This window comes from Papaver somniferum, chromosome 2 (assembly GCF_003573695.1).
Source record: "Papaver somniferum cultivar HN1 chromosome 2, ASM357369v1, whole genome shotgun sequence".
NCBI lineage: Eukaryota > Viridiplantae > Streptophyta > Magnoliopsida > Ranunculales > Papaveraceae > Papaver > Papaver somniferum.
Window position 1 is genome coordinate 58,995,716 of NC_039359.1, and position 16,009 is coordinate 59,011,724.

At 38.1% G+C, this 16,009-nt stretch overlaps 1 long non-coding RNA gene across 1 annotated transcript; it reads right to left on the reverse strand.

The window, feature by feature from the left end:
* Positions 1–531: 531 nt before the first annotated feature.
* LOC113353358 lies at positions 532–1,005 on the reverse strand. The gene is made up of 3 exons (XR_003361234.1): positions 951–1,005; positions 813–857; positions 532–722 (listed from the first exon to the last, which is right to left on the reverse strand). It is a non-coding gene; the product is annotated as an uncharacterized LOC113353358 (long non-coding RNA).
* Positions 1,006–16,009: the final 15,004 nt, after the last annotated feature.

Consider the following 16,009-nt stretch of genomic DNA (forward strand, 5'->3'; position numbering starts at 1 on the left):
TACCGCCCCAGCCGATCTGCAAATAAATCTCAAATTCTAAATAGTTTTTTGCGAATCTAAAGTTCACAAGGTTATCAAGCCGGAAAGAGAGCTAAATTTTAGAATCAAGAATCAAGGGGTGTGCTCCATGCTGCTTACCCACCATATTTCTTGTTAAATAACCTCCTACACTCTGATCCTTTGTAAATATTTGGTCTCGCACACCAAAAATGAAAGTAAAGAGTGGACTTTATTTACCACGTATTCATTTTCCAACTAAATTTTTTTCGAAAGAGACTGGCTTTGTTAGTTTGGTGGTACATTGAAAGGCCGGATTAGGTGATGAACTTGGTCCCTAGAGAAAATATTTTCCATTCTAGGAAATATATATTGGCCAATCACGTGGATAAAACTCTTTTGTAATTCAATTGGTTGACTTGGAACCATACCAAACTAAAAATCAAAATTGAAGTCATTTTGCAAGGCTAAGATTGAGAAAATGCTTACAAAGAATTGTCTCAAATTTAGTTTTTACCGTCTGCAATGAGGGAATTGTATATGCCGACAGAATTTGAATCATAAATGTGGATTCCATCTGTATTAGGACTAAGGGCAGGTGAAAGTATGGACAGTCTCTCAATGCGTACGCCATTGCAACCTTGGAATATCATGTGGAACTGAGGTCTGTTTTGAATTGTTAGGTCACCCACCATCAGATTATAGCTCATGAAAAACCTGATTAACTGAAAAGAACAAAGAATGAAATCAATATCGTTTAGCATTATGCACATAAACTCTTTTATGATTTAATCTTCGATTAAGCTGTCACTTACAGCTGGGCTGTCGCAAGGGCCGGGCAGTGTCGTTCCATTAGGACCCTGTAATTCTTTTTAAAGTAAGAAATGAGTAAAATTAAAATCGAAAGTTCAAGAAAAGGTTGCATAAAAATGAATCAGGGTTCTTGAAATCACCCTGTGAGGTTTGCAGGGAAGCTCCCACCATTTTTGTCCATTCCCTTCAACGGTTCCACTTCCTATAAAAGTCATTCCATCAACAACAAAAAACCCAAATCAAATCAAAACCCTTTGTTCAAAACAGATTAAAAAACCCCAGAAAATAATTTAAGAGTACTGTACCAACAAGATTTGTTCACTCCTTGAGGAGTTCTGTTGAATGTAAAACTAGAGAAGGAAACACCTTACTGCAAAAACGAGAGAAGATGAAGAGAAATTAGATTGTGAATAATACAAAAAGTCTATCAAATTCATCCAATAAGAACAATATTGATATTAACCTGATGATTTCAGGAGCAAAGAAACTAGATCTAGGGTAATAAATTTTGCTATTAATTTCTGCTGATACATACGTTTTGATTTTGTAATAGAGATTATGATGAAGCTACGATTTGTGAAAGTGAGTTCGATCTGTGATGTGAAGTGATGTTCGTCTTTGATTTCTAATTGATGAGAAACAAACAGGATTTTTATTTCTTGGAGGATTTATTAAATTTGAGTATGAGAATGAAATAATAAGAAAGCTTGTGAAAATTGAACTGTTATGGTGATGAAAGTAAAGAGTTATTGATTTTGGGATGAAGAAGATGAGGATATTTTGCCGAAGAAATCTTGTCCTGTGAATGATTTAAGGTACCAAAGAGAGAAACGTGTGGGTATCAACGCCTTGAACCGGGTGCTATAGAAACTAGTTTCTCCCACAGTCATTCTTTTACTCTATAAAAGAGACATGGTTTATTACAAAAATACCCCTTTATAGAACAACTGTGAATGGAAAAGGTTTAATTTTTATCATGAAAACCAATGTGCCTCACAGCACCTATAGTTACCACTAGCCCAAGGAAGTCGTTTTATTAAAGCCCAGGAAGTGGTTTAAAACCCATTATCCACTAGTGGAAGTATCAACAAGGGGATGAAGATGATCCGAAACACCTGAAGAGCAGCGACACTGGGGGACCGCCAAGAATCTTGCCGAAACTAAGCAACACCAGCAGGAGTAAAGAACTAGAGAACAAAAGAATAAAATGAAGAGGTTCAGAGAATATGAACTGACAAGAGAATGAAGAAAGAATGAAATTTATTTCAATGACATCCTCTCTCCTACTTATAACAAAGATGATAAAACCGTCCGATGATTCAAGGAGGAGTTATTGCAAGGAGTGGGAAACGTGCCCTAAAATCTAGGGGAAGTTATTGTGGAAAGATGAAGAAACTGGGAAGACAGTTTTCTTCTAACTTTGACTAACATCCAAATCATAAGAAAAGGGGCAAATTGTATACACATAATTCATCATTTGCCACGTGTCGGAAGAATACACGTGGAGGATGCACAGCCTGAGACATCAAGGCACGATGCCACATCTCTACACCCAAGGGACAGTTATCATCTACACATGTTCATCATCGAGCGGATCCGACGGCTAAGAACTTAGGAGCACTGATGTATCGAGCCACCGAAAAGCGTTGAAGAACACCCTAGGATCTACTTTATTCCATCTCGAGGAGGACCCGAGATCGACAGTGGAGATTGGACATACTGACGCAGATGGGACAGGAGCCGAAGATACCTGTCTGACGCATGCAGACGACCCAACCATCTGCATTAAACACATAGAGTACGTGTCAATCAACCCGTGGAGAAGAAAGAGATGACCCATCGAGCATGACCGTTGAAAACCATCGGTCGAGAACGAAGGTACCAGCGGGATTATTCCAAAGATCAAGAAGATAAGGTTGCAACTGGCTTTGACAGTGGACCCCACGTTACATTCCTATAAATATCCCTCTCCACTTAGAGAGAATGGGTCGACCAGTTTTGAGTGAGTATAGGAGATCTTAGGAGAGAGAAATAGGAAGAGTAAGTATGAATTTCATTTCCCCCTTTAGCTTCATAATTCACACAGAGTCATTTGACTATCATTGTAACTCTTCAATACATAGTGAAACTCCAACCCCCGTGGACGTAAGACTTATACTGAACCACGTAAATCATTGTCTCATTTATGTTCAGTACTTTACTTTCTGTTTTATTATTATCTTATGCATGGTTTAATTTATTCCCCCGTGACTAGACGATGACGATCCCGAAGGCTCAGAGTCTGATAGACGTCGAACTTATATCGTCTTATATGTATTTCATCTCTCCCAATGATTTTGTATGAAATGTGAATATTGTTTGTGAACACTTGGATACCATCGGTGGTATTGTTTGCATCGGTGGTAGAAATTGTAGGACAGCTTGAACCTGTAGTATGGACAGCAGTACTGTTTGTATCGGTTGTGGGAATTATAGGACAGTTTGTACCTGTAGTAGGAATAGTAATACTATTTATATCGGTGGTAGAAATTGTAGGACAACTTGAACCTGTAGTATGGACAGCAGTACTGTTTGTATCGGTTGTGGGAAAATATAATTATTAAATTGGAGCGTTGACGTTTTTTGTCGGTAGAACTTGATGCGGTAGGAAAAGAAGTTTTATAAAAAAAAGATTATTATAGGACAGTTTGTACCTGTAGTAGGAATAGTAATACTGTTTATATGGGTGGTAGAAATTGTAGGACAGCTTGAACCTGTAGTATGAACAGTAGTACTATTTATATCGGTAGTAGGAATATTATCAGTGATAGAAACAGTAGGGCAACTTGTATCGGTAGTAGTATTGGCAGCACTGTTTGAATCTTGAACTGCTTGCCCAAAATAAGAACGCGCTACCGCAATGTTGGTCGAGGAAAATGTTACGATGATCAGACACAAGACAGATAGGAAGAACCCATTTTAGGTTTGATAGAAAAAAGAGATGGAGAAACTGATGAACAGAATTTGTTGTGGGACGATGAGTTTTGGCTTGTTTAGCACTTATTTATATAGGCAATTGTAATGGTTTAGGAGTTAATTACTGGACCTACTAGCTGTTGACATGTAAATGTTAAGGGACCATCTCTTTACTCATTGATGTGCTATTGTGCTAGAAATTTATCATGCATGCACAAAAATGTAATGGAGATTGTTATTGGTGTAATTAACTAATACTCGTATCTATGCAATCTGTCCATTCTATTTCTCATTTCTACAATACATCCAAGAACTATAAAGATACTTAATGCCAATAATATTCTTAGTAAATTGACTAGCTATCTAGCTAATTAATCTCACATTTATGATACAACAGAGGCTTCTCTTTTTCTTGTTTTTTGTTACTGTGCATATATATATATATGGATATCATCTCGGGATTAAGGTATTAGCATCCGGAAGTAGGGTAAATTTTGAAAACGCCTCGGACATAATATCAATACAATCGAAATAACCTTGTACATAGGTTGTTAACTAGTCCAGCCTTCTAGTTCTCTTATACGAATATCTCGAAATAACCTGGTTTGACATTTCTGAAAATCATTTTTACGATTAGATGAGAGAATGCCTACATGTTTAATAGTTTGAGCCGTAAATTTATCTGGTGACGGCTTTAAATTACTTGACAATGAGTTAACCAGTAACTTCTAAATCATTCATAATTTTTATTTCATAATATACTATCGGATGCATTAGTAGTTGTTGTTTCTGCTGCGCGCACTAGTGCATGCAGCTCGGTTGAGCAACATAATTGTTAAATTATACTTGCAATTTAAGCTGTGAGCACCTAAGTTTATTTCAGACTATATGCAATGCTACAAGTTCTCATTCCGAGTCACTTATCTGACAAACCAGAATAAGAAATAAAAACTGATGAGAGGATTTACCGTATGCATATATGCCCCTCAAAAGATTCTCTTGCAGACCCATCGAGTCAAAGCTCTCAAAAAGCTCATCGTCTGAAGTAAAGAAATCTTGTCCTTCTTCAGCTTGAAGTCTGTGCACACCCAATCCATAAAATCAAGGAAGGTGTTAAAGTCCATATGTATGACAAATGGTGCTTAACAGATGATCACCAATGAAGTAAGAGGCGCTGAAGTTCCTAACTTTTCACTATTACAAAAAATACAACGGAGGAAAACTGTATAGCAGATGCATGGAATGGAAAACTTACATTTCGGACATTTTGGAGTCGTAGTGACGAGCATCGAAGCCTCCGTCAGTTTGAAGTCTGCGCACACCCCAATTCCCAAAATCAAGAACGATATTATGGTCCATGTGACAAATAATGCTCAAAAGATCACAAGATGGGGCGCTAAAGTTTGTGACGAGTGGATTCAAGGAAAAAAAAAGTTACATCTTTGCCATATTGTAATCATAGTCAGTAAATTTAGAGCCAAGGATAGCTTCCCAAGTTGTGCATACATGTTTGGCCTGTAACGCTACCTCGACAGATAATCGAAAAAGTATGTCTTCTAAGACATCAACGATAAGATTCTCCATGTCTCTGTTCCTAATTTACCTATTAAAGCTAGTAAACTCAATCCTTATTTTCTGTTTTCCAGAAGAGATCTGTTAAGATTTTATAAAGAGAAGAAACCTAAATGCTAAATATTGCAAAATCAGCTAAATCCAGCAGGTTTTAGATAAGTTAATTACGAATCGGCCAATCCATCCAAAATATCTTTTCATTCCTCGGGGAAAATTGCGGGGGAGATCTCAAGCTTTAGGGTAAAGTGAACGGCACCGGCAGGTGAGCGCTTGCGGACCAAAGTCACTGATAAACGCAACATTGGCGGATCGATAGGTCCTGGGTTCCAATCCGTTGGTCTACAACAATCTCGGGAGTATGTAAAAGATAATCAACAAGTGGGCCGGGTTCAAAGTCATTAATTTTTCTAGCAAATTCTACGATAAAATCTCATAAAAAGGGTTTGGAATAAAACGGATGAAATAGTTTTGTTCATCGAGGCATTTTCTGAAATGTGGTCTATATATGCTTTCAAAATACTACATTAATCCCCGAATGATATCCATATAATGTATGTATCTGCACGATAACAAAACGAAACAAGTTTATATTAATTAGGTAGATATAGTCTCGAACAAGATCTCTTCTGTTTATTGTGTAACACTTGCACAGGTATATCCTACCGATTGTGTAGCACTCCCAAGTCACAATTCTGTTTCGTGTAGCCTACCTGCAGTGCTTTGTATTTCACTTGCAGATATTATGAAGCTTCCTTGTTTACCACCTCAAGATTCATCAAACAGTTCTTTTATATCACTTAGAAATGTTCCAAACGTTTGTTCACCAAATAATATGCCAACACGTTAAGCACGTATGAACAAACGTTTGGGACATGTGTAAGTGTTATACAAGATCAATTTAGTTACACGGAGTTGGTGATTATGAACATCCATTAATGAACCTTGAAAATACATAGCAGGAAAAGAACAAGTGAAACCCTCTCTCTACTACACACAGAGAACACAAGACAAAGTAGACACTTTCAGATTAAATATATGTCTACACTACCATACACAGGACAGCCTGCCAATCCTGCTAACCTACACTAGGCCAATAAATGAGTGACAACTCATTAACACTAATTGAACCAATCAGAGAGTGACAACACACTAGATGATAAAGGCAGACAGTTATCTGTTACTAGCCCCCTTCAAGCTGAACAAAGCTGACTTTCGCAGAACTTTCAGCTTGTCTCTTAGTAAAGCATGTAGGGGAGAAATATCGCACACTTATTATCTATGCGAAATAGTGATAATATAATATGAGCGAAGGACATCGCTCATTGTTAACCAAGATGACGTATCAGATGATGTCAGCATAATCACGAGGAAAGTGTGAAGAGTCATGCGAAGTCAAGAGTGTGTGCGGAAATGATCAATGTAAATGTGCGTTAGTAACGCATAGTAAATCCGAAAATAGGGGCTTTATGAGGTGTCATCCACTATGTAAAACCCTATATAAAGGGTAGAGCGGCCATGTAAAGGGGAGATCTTTTTGAGAGCTTAGACAAGAAACTTAGGAGAGAGAAAGTTTATGTGGAGAGCAAGTTAGGGTTTTCTTATTATCTTGTATCCAATTTTGAGATCTTAATGAATGATTATATGATTTTCACCATACTTAGATTTCCGATAATATTTCTATATGGATGTAGTTGTGGGATTTTCTGCAACTACATTTTGGCACTAGAAACAGGGAGGAATGATATATCTTGTTAGTGAATTCATTTAGGAGTCAAATTTCAGAAGTTTAGATCTATAATTTCGAATAATCAATTGAGATCTCATCATCAAAGTCCTATTATTCTATTAAAAACAAATTTTCCTTTGTTAATACAAGAAAACTTTGATGGTGAGAATCGAATATACTATAGAAAAAGCGGCGACAATCAAGAGGAGTAGAAGAATTGCTGGAAGAAGAAGAGGTGAGGAAACTGAATCTCCAAGAAGAGGAGAAAGAAACAATCAAATGAATGAAGCTCAACCTGAACTTCCGCGCGAACCAGAGCAACATAATTATATTAATTTTGATAGAGTAAGTGTTCATACTGCAAGAAAAAATTCTACAGAATAATATATGCAAGAAACTGGAGATGCAGGGTTAATACAAAGAAATGACGAAAACATGACGATTGAAGAACTTCGACAGAGATTGATGGCAGAGCGAAGAAGATAGTGAAGAGCGTGCGAATTTGATTCAGCAAAATAATGATTTGAGAGAAGAAAATATAAGATTACAAGAGCAAAGATCAAGGAGTACCACACGTGCAAGTTCCAGAACGAGAACAAGCAGAAGCTTATCAAGACGAAGCAGATCTAATAGGCAAGACGCTGGGCGAAGACAACCTTTGGGAACCATTGAAGAAAATATACAAGTAGATGATAATTTACAGGATCAATGCTAGGGAAGACGTGCAGAACAAGATCCAGCAAATAATCGATATGCACACCGAGGCGAACTTCTTCGCGGACAACAAAATCATTGAGCTAACAGACGGGAAAATGCCTGCGAATCCCGTCGCATGCATCATAATTATGAAAGTGAAGAGGATGATCCAGAACAAGGGAGAATGATATTGCATGGAAGAGAAATATTGAGAGATCCATATGAATGGGAAGAGGAAGTTGCACGTGCAAGATATGAAAGAGATAGGCGTAGGAGAAGAAGAGAATAGGAAGAAGATAAAGAAATACAGGAGGCTATGCGTCAAAATAATCATGAAAATAGAATGAGACAAGCAAGACAAAAAAGACCCGTGCGACAGGACTTAGATCAAACTATAAGCGAATAAATTCTTAAATAAATGGCGGATCTAAGAGAAATGATGACGGCGCAAAGAGATGGTGGAAGGAGACAATTGGAAGAAGCAGTAGATGAAGATGGAAAGATACCTTTTGCGAGTCAAATACAACTCGCAATGGTACCACCTAAATGTAGCTTACCTGTATTCACTAATATATTTGATGGAAGTACATGCGTTGTACATCACATAAAAGCTTATAGCCGATCTCTATTACAATGGGAAGAGAATGATGCGGTGTTGTGTAAGTATTTCCTAGCGAGTTTGACAGGAGAATCTTTGCAATGGTTTGAAGGGTTACCAGTGGGAACTATTAGATCATTCCATCATCTACAGAACGTCTTTCTGGGACAATATATCAGCAATAATATGTCACGTCCAGGAATTGAAAAGGCATTCGGTCTACGCAGGAGGATTAATGAGAGTTTATGTCATTTAACCACGCGTTGGAGAACCATGAGTAGCGAAATGGAAAGATGAGTAGATGAGAGAAATCTCATAGTGGCCTTTGTCAATACTCTCTTTCCTACAAATTTATTATATACACAGATCTTTAGGATAAAAGACACCATAACCATATCAGAATTGCGCGAATTCCAAGAGGAATGTATAGCGCTTGAGGAGAAGTAGAGAGGTATGGAGTTTTACCCAGTTGCGATGTCAAATGCGAATGAAGGGAATGCAAGTTTACTTCCAAGAATGACAAATACTGTTGCGAGCACATCTCAAGGAAGTCAGGGAAAGAAAAATTTGGTAGAATATCAAGAGGAAGGACAAAATATTGTATCCATGGGAAGTAGAGATCAAGAGGAGTTCGAGAGAGAGTATCAGAAAAAAGAAATTTCAAAATCGTGGAGGAAACAATAAGATTCAAAGAATGGATAATCAACCTGAAGGTTATGGAGGTCAAGAACCATATTATAATCGACGTCAAGGAACTGGTAATGTGGTTTGGGAGCAGATAAAAATTCCTCATCTAAATACCGTAATAGATAAAATTTGGGAAGCTGTAATTTTAATGGAAGACATTCCAGAACCACACAATGTGGAAGATGAACCACCACCAGGAAGAAGAAGTAGAGAATTCTGTGCATATCATCGCTTCCACGGTCACACCACAAATAACTGTAGAAATGTGAAGAAAATCATTCTGCGAATGATTGATCGAGGAAAATTAAATCACCTTAGTGCAACAACCACAGAATCTACCACCACCATAGGTGAATACGCAAAATGCAGAGAAAGGAAGGACTACATACTTAATAGAAGTGGGAGCGAAGGCTAAGAACTTGTATTGTAATTCGATAATACATTCATCCAGAAGTATAGAGGATTAATTTTCATGATAATATCCTAAGTCGAGTCTATGCGAGAGATGTTGATGGAAGAAAAATTCTTAATCTTGCGAAGATGTCGCCCTTGAAAGATTGGCAGAAGCAACCGATTTCGTTTAACGCAAAATAGGTGTCAGGAGGAGGAGAGCTACACGAATGCCCATTGATGGTGAAGTTAGGAATAAACCCAAAAGCGAAAACTGATGAAGATGAAGAGGATGATGCGAATACGTGGGCTATAGTTATAATATTAATAGATCCTGGAAGTTCCGTAAACACAGAACTGTTGCGAACTCTGAATAATTGTTACAAAAACTGTGACAAAATGATTGAATTTGAAAGAAAAGGCCACGGATTCTGCGACTGTCTCTTACTGCTGTTCTGTATTCTTCTTCTTCCTCTCGCCTGTATCTCTGCAACTTGGTGCTTTTATGCTCTGATATGTTCTAAACTTCCCCAAAGTGTACATAGGTCTTCTATGAGCTATCCCAACTCCTTTTAAAGCCCACAGGTCGATTGAACTTCAAGAAATCTTCGACTATTCTTATCTTTCCTCCACCTCAAGTCTCGGGATTTCTTTCCCTGCCAAGCTTCTCTACGAGGTTCTGTGAGTTGTAAACTTCTCAAATAAGGTAAGATAGAGTCCCAAATATAGTTAACCTCTCCAGAATCTCGCCAACTCCCATATATATAACCAGAAAGTCCGATAATAAATTCACTTCCTTGTTTCACTCAAACCGAAGATTTATCACTATTTTATCGAATTTAAAGCTCATACCAATCCTTTTTTGACTCATCAACTAAATTCCAATCCATCTCCACGTCAAACTTCGACTACATCTCCTCCTAGTCATCAACAGAACTTCGATAAACATCCAGCTCCTATGTTTCTTCTTTCGGATTATCTAGCCCAACTCATTCGATTCAATCACACCTACCATCCATGTTTAGTCATAACAGGATATATCCAATCCAAAGAGCCCATTGAATCCGCCCAAAACTCCAGCAAAATCTCGCCTGAAAATTCCGCTGCAAAACTGAATTTGAATTTAGTTTTTCCCGCCAAAATTCTGGTGAAGATAAAGTGGCGCCCCTATCCAGAGTAGGGGTGCCTTTAACATCTGCCTTAAGGGGTGTCCTGGGGTGCCCCTTATCAAAACCGGGGGTCCGAATAGCAAGTGTCCTCCGGGTGCTTTCCGACAACTTTTCGAGCCAATTTTTTCCAAAAATGTTTATTGGCCAAAAATACCTACAAATAAATAAAACACCATAATAAGTACAAAAACGAGCCCTAACAATATATAGAATCGAGACAAATCGGACACAAAAATGTGTCTATCAAATACCCCCAAACCTATTATTTGCTAGTCCTCGAGCAAAAATAAAATAGAAATAAAATCCTAACTCACTGTCGCAGGCATCGTCGATTGCATTTAGCGGATGCAATAAGCCTTTAAACCCCTAAGTGTCTCTAGTGGCGGAGTGTTGTCACCGGAGGGCTTACCAGAGGTATACCCACAAAACCTTTATACTCCAGACCCTAGCTATCTACATAGAACCTTGGAAGGCACTAAAGAATCTCCTTGGTTGGCATACTTATTGACTACAAGAGGAAGTACCCTGATGCGAAATTCCAATTGTTGTACATGAGTTTGCACTCAAGCATACTAAAATTCATATATAAGTGACAGAGCTCTACTCAGATAGTCGCACTATGGACATCAATATCCGGAGTCAAAATTAATCACATGGATAGATCAAGAAGATGGATATAGAAAAACATAGATGGTTTTGATGTTTACTAGGTGAACGGTGTTTCTCATATCTGTCTGAAGGCCTCCGCCAAAATTAACCAATCCTAATGGACTGAGATACTAGTCTGACTAATATCAACACACCGGCATATACAAGGGAACCAGTGATTGATAATCCTAAATCTAGGTCAATACACTGGAATATACAAGGGTACCAGTGGTCGACTTTATTGAATTTATTCTGGTTGGTCTGATGGTCTGGTCTCATTTTTTTTTCTTTTTCATTTTTTTTTCTTTCAACTTTTTTTTTTTTTTTTTTTGTTGTATCTCAATCACTCTAATTCACCCTAACATTGGTAACAACTTGAATCGTGAGCCCCACCTAATCACTTAGAGAAACATAGTTTAAAAACAAAACAAAATAAAAACAGAAGTGAAAAGGACTCAACGAGATATGGTGAAACTGTCATGTTATTTCTAACACCTGAGCTTTGTGCTTTTATGAATAGACTCTTTAGATGTTGCCATCTAGTCAGATTGGTTCCTCAACTCCTACAACCAAAATGCTTCCATCCACTTAGATTGGTTAGTGCCATCCTTAATATCATAAATTTCTAGGCTCTGGAGTTTATTTATTGCAACGAAAAGGTAAAAAAAAGTTCTACCCCACCCCCAAACTTAAATCTAACATTGTCCTCAATGTTTCTAATTAAATAACAGTACCAAAAATATAAGTAACATGAGGAAATAGTAAAGAGAGAAGTCGGACAGATAGTACCTGGGTGAAGTGTAACCAAAAACCTACAAAAATATTATACCACATAAAAAATCGCCTCGATGGTCAATCAAGGTAAACAGGGTCCTCCAAAGGGACCTCCTCAACATCACCTATAAGAAAAGGCTCTAAAAAGGGCTTCAATCGCTGACCGTTAACCTTCGAAGAACTACTACCATCTGGTGTCTCAATCTCAACAGCGCCATGAGACAAAACAGTACGGACCATAAAAGGACCGGTCCACCGAGAGCGCAACTTCCCGGGGAATAGATGCAAACGAGTGTCATACAGAAGAAAATTTTGACCTGGAGAAAATGACTTTCGTAAAATATTCTTATCATGTACAAGTTTCATTTTGTTCTTATACTCCTTAGCACTATCGTATGCATCTCTACGAATCTCGTCCAACTCATTAAGCTGGAGTTTTCTGTGAGCTCCTGCCTTGTCAAGTGAAAAGTTTAGGTTCTTAATAGCCTAATAGGCTCTATGCTCTAACTCAACGGGCAGGTGACATGCCTTTCCAAACACTAAACGATAAGGTGACATTCCAATGGGTGTCTTAAACGCAGTACGATAAGCCCATAAGGCATCAGTAAGCCTCGATGACCAGTCTTTCCTATTAGGATTAACTGTTTTCTCTAAAATACGCTTAATTTCCCTATTGGAGACCTCTACCTGACCACTAGTTTGTGGGTGATATGGGGTTGCTACTTTATGGGTAATACCGTATTATTTCATTAAAAGAGCAAACGGTCTATTACAAAAGTGTGAACCTCCATCACTAATTATAGCTCGCGGCGTACCAAAATGTGTAAGTATATTCTCTTTCAAAAACTGGACTACGACCCTATGTTCATTCTTTTTACACGGAACCGCCTCAACCCACTTAGACACATAGTCTACAGCGACAAGTATGTAAAGATAACCAAACGAAATAGGAAATGGACCCATAAAATCAATGCCACACACATCAAAGACCTCAATCACTAAAATAGGGTTCAAAGGCATCATATTTCTACGGGAAATGGTTTCTAACTTCTGGCAACGCTCACAAGAAGCACAATTACTATGGGAATCTTTAAACAACGAAGGCCAGTAAAATCCACACTGCAAAATATTAGCAGCAGTCTTCTTAGCACTAAAATGACCCCCACATGCATGTTCATGACAAAAGGAGATAATACTAGACTGGTCACTCTCATATACACATCTCCTAATAATCTGGTCCGGAAAATATTTAAACAGATAAGGATCGTCCCAAAAGAAATGCTTAACCTCGGCTAAAAACCTAGAACGATCTTGCTTACCCCAATGTTGAGGCATTCGACCAGTAACAAGATAATTCACTATATTTGCATACCAAGGTGATTTGGAAACAGAGAACAATTGTTCATCAGGAAAACTATCCCTTATAAGAAGGGAATTATTAGGTGAACTAACAACTAGCCTAGACAAGTGGTCTTCTACCACATTCTCTGCACCCTTTTTGTCTCTAATGTCTGGAAAAAATTCTTGTAACAAAAGGATCCATCTAATCAATCTAGGTTTGGTATCCTTCTTAGACAAAAGGTATTTCAAAGAAGCATGATCAGTATAGATTACGATCTTAGAACCTAATAAATAGGATCTAAACTTATCCAAGGAAAACACGATGGCTAGCAATTCCTTCTCGGTAGTTGTATAGTTCATTTGGGCATCATTCAGAATTTTGCTAGCATAGTAAATCACATGGAGTAATTTGTTTTCTCGCTGACCTAGCACAACGCCTATAGCATAATCTGAAGCATCACACATGATCTCAAAGGGTAGGTTCTAGTTGGGTGCCTGGACTATCGGGGCAGTAGTGAGTAAAGTTTTAAGCTTATCAAAAGCCTTTAAGCAAGCATCATCAAAGACAAACTTAACATCTTTTGAAAGAAAATTGCAAAGAGGTCTAGAAATCAAGCTAAAATCCTTAATGAATCGACGGTAAAAACCTCCATGCCCTAAGAATGACCTAATATCTTTTACGGTTTTTGGGACCTGTAAAGTCTTAATAAGGTCAACTTTGGCTTTGTCTACCTCTATACCCTTTGAATAAACGATGTGCCCTAAGACAATTCCTGATTCAACCATGAAATGGCATTTTTCTCAATTAAGCACTAAATTCTTTTCCTTACACCTAGTCAACACTAATGTCAAATGATGCAAGCACTCATCAAAAGATGAACCAAACACTGAAAAATCATCCATAAAGACCTCTAAAAACCGTTCTACCATATCAGAAAATATGCTCATCATACAACGCTGAAAAGTAGCAGGGGCATTACATAACCCGAAAGGCATGCGTCTATACACAAAGGTACCAAAGGGATATGTAAAAGTGGTTTTCTCTTGGTCTTATGAGGAAATACCGATCTGATTATAACCGGAGTATCCATCTAAGAAGCAATAGTGACTATGTCCAACTAATCGCTCTAGCATTTGGTCGATAAAAGGAAGGGTAAAGTGATCCTTCCTTGTGACATTGTTCAATTTCCTATAGTCAATACACACACGCCATCCCGTGGTCACTCGGGTTGGGATTAATTCATTATTATCATTCTGGACTATAGTGATACCTGATTTCTTGGGGACAACCTGAACAGGGCTGACCCACTTACTGTCTGAAATTGGGTAAATAATACCCACATCTAACAACTTAAGAACCTCTTTTCGAACTACCTCTTTCATGTTAGGGTTCAGTCGACGTTGCATCTCCCTAAAAGGTTTGGAGTCTTCCTCTAAATGAATCTGATGCATACACACAGTAGGACTTATACCCTTAATGTTTGCTATAGTCCACCCTAAAGCTTCCTTATTGTCTTGAAGTACATTTACTAGCCTACTTTCCTGATCACTATCCAAATCGGAAGATACAATCACAGGTAAAGTCTCAGATGGGCCTAAAAACACATACTTTAGAGTATTGAGTAGTGGTTTAAGGTCCAACTTTGGGACCTTTTCTAAAGAAGGAATTAGGGTAGTCTCAGAAACTGGTAATGGTTCGAACCTAGCTTTCCATCTATCAGTGTCTAACACGGGGGTAGAATCTAATAGAGCATTCACCTGTTCAATAGTGCTATCGTCGTCAAAATCTAAACCAAAATGGGATAGACAACTTTCTAATGGGTCTTTAGACAAAATGTTTGGTAATGACTCCTGAACTAAGGCTTCTATCATGTTCACCTCTTCAACACATGTGTCATCTAGCGCATGAGGTAGCTTACTGACATTAAAAATGTTCATCTCCATAGTCATATTACCAAAAGATAAACTCATCACACCATTTTGACAGTTAATGATCGCATTAGACGTATCTAAAAATGGGCGACCTAAAATCACAGGTATCTGGTTCTCTGGGTCAGGGACAGGTTGGGTATCTAGGACCAAGAAATCCACTGGATAAATAAACTTGTCGACCTCAATAAGAACATCCTCGATAACACCTCGAGGGATTTTAACAGACCTATCAGCTAACTGCAGTGTCATCTGAGTAGGTTTTATTTCACCAAGTCCTAGCTGTAAGTATACATGGAATGGGAGTAAGTTCACACTGGCTCCTAAGTCAAGCAAAGGTTTTTCTACCCGGAAGTTACCTATTGTGCAAGCAATGGTAGGAGAACCTGGGTCTTTGTACTTTGCAGTTGTGGTGTTCTGAATGATTGAACTTACGTGACTAGCTAAAAAGGGTTTCTATGGACGCTAAGTTTTTGCTTTCGCGTACACATATCCTTAAGGAACTTGGCATAAGCAGGAATTTGCCTAATTGCATCTAATAAAGGAAGGTTTATGGTAACTTGCTTAAAAACCTCCAATATGTCATTAAAGTTCGATTCCTTCTTTGTTGGTACTAATAACTGAGGAAATGGGGCTCTAGGCACAGAATCATACCTATCAGGAACTGAGTTGGCATCATCAGAAATTTTATCAGTTTCCTTAGCTAGTGGTCCT